This window comes from Pocillopora verrucosa, chromosome 2 (genome assembly GCF_036669915.1).
Source record: "Pocillopora verrucosa isolate sample1 chromosome 2, ASM3666991v2, whole genome shotgun sequence".
Lineage (NCBI taxonomy): Eukaryota > Metazoa > Cnidaria > Anthozoa > Scleractinia > Pocilloporidae > Pocillopora > Pocillopora verrucosa.
Genome location: NC_089313.1, coordinates 16,187,745 through 16,194,574, shown reverse-complemented (window position 1 = coordinate 16,194,574; position 6,830 = coordinate 16,187,745). Strand labels below are relative to the sequence as shown.

The following is a 6,830-nucleotide window of genomic DNA, read 5'->3' as shown; positions in this document are numbered from 1 at the left end:
TTACAATCCTCCATGTCTGGCGCGAGTTGCCTTCGTCCATTAATGATCCACCACAAGCCACCTCCTTGTGTTGAATAGTACAGATAACTTATTCCATGATACATCACTTTTGACTTAAGTTTCAGTGTTTAGATTCTTAAAATATTATCAATTATGTTGGGCAGCTTATAATAGAAACATGATAGCTTGATGGGAATTTTCACTAGTCCCAGGCTATTGGACAGCACTATGGTCACACCCTGATCATGTAGGCCACTACACCTTGTTATGGTTAATCTAACCAACAGAAAAACAATACAATCCTACAAACTCAACTACTTTATTAAACAACCAGTAGTATTCATAAAAAGGAGCAACTCCTAAAGGCAGTACAGTACTCAGACTCAATAAACTTACTTAAGCCCATTACAGTCTATAACTTAGCTCACCACTGAGCCAACCTCACAGTTTCCTCTGTTTCTTGAAATTAGCAATCTTCCACTCTAGCTCTCTCTTATGGCATAGCTCTTTATGTGGTCGGTCACTCCTTGACAACAACAACAACTACTACTACATAACAATCCTTATATACATTCACAAAGTGTTCTGAAACATTCCAAAAGCTTACAAAAGAACTATTTTAGTAGAATTACATACATGTAATAACTGTGTGACTTGATGAAATGTTCTTGAAAGTTCTGTGGTATGCATGTTAGCATGACGAAGCAGTCTGGAGATTTCTAGAAGCTTATATTTACAACAACAATTACTTGTAACAGCCTCTAAGACTTGACCTTCTTACACTAGATTAATGAAAATAAAAAGTTTAACCTGATTATGGCTTTCATTTACTTTCAAACCATGATCCTAAAGTTCTAACTTATAAAACTGGTTTCTTCTGATTCCTGCTTGCTGTGTTAGAGCATAGCTGATGTTTACTTTACATTCAACATGTTCCTATATATGTAAATTCTCTTTCCTACCATCTATTACTTAACATTCAATGAGCATCCACATTCTTATTCTATTGGCTGTTCAACTATCCACTTACCATCTGATTTGACTGATCAACTTTCTGACTGGCTTACTGACTGACTAATTGTCTTCATCACTTACTGACTGGCTCCTTGACTGACAGACAAACTGATTGATTTTATAACTGACTGATAGGTAAGCAGACTGACTTGAGTGATTGTCTTCATCACTGACTGGCTGACATACAGATTGAAAGATGGACTGACCTGCTCACTGACTTCATGACCCACCGGCTCATTGACAGACTGACTGACTCACTGATTCACTTACAGCCTGATAAACTCAATGACATACTGATTGACTGGGGAACTCACTGATTCAATGACTGGTGCACAGACTTACTTACAGACAGACTGTCAGCCTGTAAAACTGTCAGGGAAGTGCCCACATGCCTTTTAAGGTGGTATGTTTTTAGTTGGGCTTCAGAACTTTATCCTTACCATGAAATTTTTCCATACCCCAATTAAAAAGGCTGTAGCAAATAATTGGATATCTGAAAAAATAAGTTTCTGGAGAAAAACAATGTGCTTTTTTTATGCAAATAAACAGTTTTAATTGTCCTAATGTAATCTCCTCTAATGTGGATCACAAATCAGAAGCATCTAAATTTTTTGAAGAATGATGACACTCCTACTTATTTGTTAACACAAAACCAAAATGAAATGACCATAAAATTTAATTAAAATTTCAGTTGTTAATTTGTTTTTATTACAGTAGAGTTACTTGTGTGTTAAATAATTTCAATCAACCACATACTGCTAGCTTTCATCTCTCAGGCCAGTGACAGTACTACTTGTCTTCATTAAGGCTGGCAGTATAAAGTCAACACATTACATCTTACTTTACAAGTCATGTCACTGTCCCCACTCATGCCTTATTGCTGTTTATAGCGGGAGTCTGTCTCTGTTTCCTTCCTATGAATATCAGGGATACTGTTGCACCCATTGGATGGAACTTGGTCACCCTACATCATTCCTATCTGGTATGATGGTTACCTTCTGCCTCCAAAGCAATTCACTCCCCTCACAAAGTGATCTCAACTTCTTTTATAGGAAACAGCTGTAGATGCCAACTGTGGAACAGAGTGTCAGCTTTTGGCCCTACTGGCTTCAATTAGCAATACAGATGTCAGGTGAAACAAATGACTTCTACCAATAGTAATGAACCAGTAAAGACTTGCTTATCCAGGGGTTTTAATCACTTTTTCACTTTTTTTTGGCCATACTGGCTTCAATTTATAGTACAGATGTCAGGTGAAACAGAAATGAATTCTATCAATAGTATTGCATCAAGAAAGACATGCTTATCCAGGGGTTTTAATCACCTTTTCACTTTTTTTTGGCCATACTGGCTTAAATTTGCAATACAGATGTCAGGTGAAACAGAAATAAATTCTATTAATAGTATTGTGCCAAGAAAGACATGTTTATCCAGGGTTTTTGATCATTTTTTCTTCCATAAGCAGCTAAGGATGGTACAATAGGATGCTACATAGGGAAAAAGGATTGTAAGATGAATCCAAAAAAAGAGGACCTGCTTGCAAGCTTAACAGATGGTGGTTAGAGATCTTATGGGCAGGGGTAAACTGCTGGTAACCTTCTTTCTTTAGGGACACCTGCTTATCAATTTATTTAACCCTCTAGATCCCAAAGTCTGATTGTTTATTCCCCCATCTAGCTGCTACACATTTCCTTTTAAATTAGTAACAAGAATTTGGTTTTAGATCAAGAGAGCAACCTCTACCAGATAATTTTGAGTATTCTCCTTACCTGTTTGCTGTGTTATGTATAGATATTTTTGGGAGAAGTTGCATGTTCATCACGTCTGGGAGTTAAAGGGTTAATGATTCATTGCTCAGTACAAGGGTTAATTAAATTTTCATTTATTTCTACCTATTTTACTGGTTTCTGAGATAGAAAAAAAATTGGGAAAAATTCACTCTCAAAAATCAATCTTTCTTGTACTGCGGGTACATGTTGGATTGATTTATCTGTGCATAGCGTTTGCACTTTTAGCTTTCCTGGCTCCTCGTCCTCCACGGCGTTTACAGGATGTTAAAAAGCTTCCTCTCTTTCCCAGCACCCCCCCTCTTCCTGCATTCCCTCCCCCCCCCCCCCCTCACTCTTCCACAAACCTTCCCTGTTTAAAATTAGGACATTAGGGGCAAGAAAAGACTTTTCTTTAGTTGAATGAGAAATTCAAACCATCCTTTTCGTATTAGACAATGTGTTAGGCCCACACGATGCGGGCAAGTCATATTTATCCAGCCGCGATGTTGTTCGTTTCTGCTCGTCCTCCCTCCCATATATTTTATAATCTTAAACTTTTTTGTCTTGACGTATCCCACACGGAGAGACGAAGATCTTAAATATGTCAATTTTCTCAATGAGATCCATGTTTTATGTTCTTTCCTTCGACTTATTATCTTACATTTGCGGATTATTTTCTATTTTTATTGGTATGACCTGGAAAAGGTATATCAAAAGGCACTCAAAGATTCTGGACTTTGGTTAATCGTAATATTTCAATATTCATATCTCGTAGATCTATCTCCTACATGAATATTTAATCGTTTGCCTCACCTATCACGTGTATCTTCTCACGAGGAAAAAAATGGCAGCTGCTGTTAAATTTTAAAGTTCTTTCAAGCAACCACCTAAAGCACTCCTGCGCTGAAATTCGCCTTTTTTCCAACCGTGTATGTGTGCTTCAGAAGTTGGGCGAAGTTTAAGCCTTGGAAGAACACGTGAAAGGGAAAATGGACGCATTGGACGCTAAGTGGTTATTTTGTTAAAGCTTCTTTTGGAGAGGTAAGCCGTGGTAACTAGCATATACGTCAATATTTTATTTAGTTAACCTCAAAGAAGACCTAGTAAGCTGATCTCATACATTAATTGTCTCTTCTGAGTAGTTTTCATAGCGTTAGATAAGATTTTAGATTCATTGATTTTTATGCACGAAGGTACTCGCCATGTGTTAATTTATTCAGGCGTCTGAAACGACATCTTCATGATTGATACCTTTGTTGATACCCTGTGTAATGTAGCCCTCAAACCAGTTCACTAACCTATTTTCTAAAAACCGAGTTCTGGTGGTAAAGATTTTCCTAACTGCACTTTACACCCTGATATCAGTATGCAGATTCTCAAGTACTATTCTGTAGACATTTCCTAAGGTGCTGACATGGAGAATTTGTTGAACAATCAAGAGCTTCTTTAATTTGATGATCATTTCCTTTATTGATCTTTTGTAACCTTGATGTGTGATTCATGGGTGATATTGCAAGGAGAAATTAGGTGCTAATCAACCGTAGGGGCCAAGATGGTCTTGAAATTCGGCCTTTACTTGTCCTGATTGCATAAGTTCCGCCAAGAAAAAACTTTGATAAGAACCACAAGAGTATCAAGTTCAAGATCTATCGTAGGAATCTAAATTGGCCCTCGTATAATCTAGCGTATTCACCTGCAATTTATCTTATAACAGTTAAATTATGACACAGGATGAACAAAGAAATCAGAAAAGATTACAGAAGAATTCCAAGAGGGTGAAGTGAACTTATCTTGAACAAGGTGAGTTGTTTTCATTATTTGATATGATTATTTTAATCCTAATTTAAGATATTTTCGCCCCATTGGTGTATGGTACGTACATGCTGATTGCTGTGTCCGAAGACGAGAGTTAAGAAATATTTCGTTACACAGTAGTTACGGGTGTTTTTACCTGACTCGTAGTTAAAAGAAAGCACATAAGTACAGAAATATCTTTTATCACGAAAAAGGCAGGAATACAGTCGAGATTCGGTGTAGGAAGTTTTGATCATCAGTTCATGGCAAATTTTTTTTTTTCGGTGGATTCCACCAATTTCAGTTTTCCAGCGATAGAATGACCTAGTTCAAGTTACAATATTTCTTTTGATGCTCGATCCAAATATTTTAAAAGTCCACCCAAAACGAAAAACAGTTTTCGTAAATCATCATCCAACAGCTTACACAGCTCTTACTGTGCTTTGGCACGAAAACCTTTGAAACAGTGATCGCAGTGGCAGTTAGACTTTTTTATATACTTGAATTGGTCACCGTTTCTGTTGAATTCTGGCTTATAGTAACCTCGATCCAAGAGGGCGTCGCCTTTTTCCATTTTTTTTCTATTGACTTTTTTAATGAAACTCCCTTTCGAGAATTTTTCAACTCAGTGGAACAAAAGTTATGTCAAGCCCACCAGAATTCAACATTAGATGACAGTGTTCCACGTTGTCCCAGGAATGTCAGAAAATTATTTTCTGTTCCATACATATCAACATTTATTCTTACTTCAGCCAGCTGTGTTAAAGTTTCCGCACACGCCTCAGAAAAAAAAAAAAATTTTATCAAGTTTGTCTAGAGGAGATATCACCAAGTTCAACCATGTCGCAATTGTTTGAGGTGTATCGGCCACGGGGCACCATTGATTTGAATAAACGGTGAACTTTTTCGTGGCGTGATGTAAGTGTGCTTCAGTACAAAAGGAAAATAGTTGAAGTCGATCAGTTGTATTAAAACCATTCTATCGACGGTTTTTCACAAGAGCCCATATTTAATATTCGGAATTAAACGTCTAGACTGGTTTCAATGCCATTTCATTGCAATATACCGGCGATCACTTCGCTCATTTTTAAGAGATTTATTTATCTATCTGTTCTGTATTTTAAACTGAACAAAAAGAGAGGGTTGGACACTAAAAATGCACCATCAAAATTCCATAATGCCTCGAAAACACAGTGACATCAAATTTCCATTTCCTGTTAACTTTTACACGTGGATGTTCAGCTTTTTATGAATGTGAGGGTTCATTTAACAACATTTTAACGCTACCTTGACTTAAAACATTGCAGTTCTGGAAGAGTTTTTCTTAGTTAATGTTAAGAGTTAGTTAATTGGTTAATTAAAGAGGAATCGAGGCAGTGTGAGTTAAAGCAACAAAAAGAGGCCGCCTTTGATTTTCATTTCATGGCGTGAAAAAATAGGAGTAAGAAAAGGAAAACACGGAACGAACAACGCCAGCTATTATTATTACTATAATGTGGTTTCAACATTCCTTTTCGGCTCGTGCATTTGTTGTCATGCAAAGAAATTTCCATCAACTTGTAAAAGTAGAATAATTATTGTGGCTGGGTTAGAAATGATTACTCTAGCAATCTGCATGTACAGTATATATATATTTTTTATCTTTTTTAACTGGAGGAAGTAGATCGTCGTTAGTACGAGTACTACACTGCATAGTTTACTTGATGTTTGTCACAAAGTGCGAGGAAAATCGAGTAATGATAAATTTTGCCAGTTGACTTTATCAGTGTGCTAAAATAATAGCCTACACACGACGGAAACCTGTGCTATGTGATTGAAATGTAAACCTTGTTCTGTTTGAGACATTTATTGATTTGTTTGTTTTTCTGCTCTTGCAGATTGCTTGATAACAGATATCAGAATCAACCGCGCAGATACTTCAGTGTGATGTTCTTTCGAGTCAAAAGACAAGCTTAAAGCAGAGGTAGAAATTAAATTTTTACTACAATCCCCACTGAAGTCAAATTTCAAGCAAAGATCGTGTCTTCTGATTTCCAGAAAGCTTTTCTCTTGCTCAGATTGTACCTCAGTCGAAACAAATAGATGTTAACAAAGTTGCGTAGATTTGCTGTCAGTAATTTGAAGAGTCTTTTTCCTGCCAAAAAATCTGGGTGCTTAAAACACGCATATTCCAAGTTTTTGAAACTTTGTAAGTAACATCCGGTTAAAATGGCGTAATTTTCCCGCCAAAAAACTTAGAAAAATACAGGCGCC

At 36.8% G+C, this 6,830-nt stretch overlaps 1 long non-coding RNA gene across 5 annotated transcripts in view; it reads left to right on the top strand.

Annotated features, from left to right (window-relative positions):
* LOC131780133 (uncharacterized) overlaps window positions 1-6,830 on the top strand; it is a 9,727-nt gene extending 2,897 nt beyond the window's left edge. For 3 of the 5 annotated variants that reach the window (XR_010716694.1, XR_010716693.1, XR_010716691.1), the window contains 3 exons: window positions 2,067-3,824; window positions 4,498-4,583; window positions 6,455-6,830. This is a non-coding gene — a long non-coding RNA (uncharacterized lncRNA). The remainder of the gene's footprint in view (window positions 1-2,066; window positions 3,825-4,497; window positions 4,584-6,454) is intronic. The other 2 variants (XR_009339842.2, XR_010716692.1) reach the window with 1 other exon arrangement.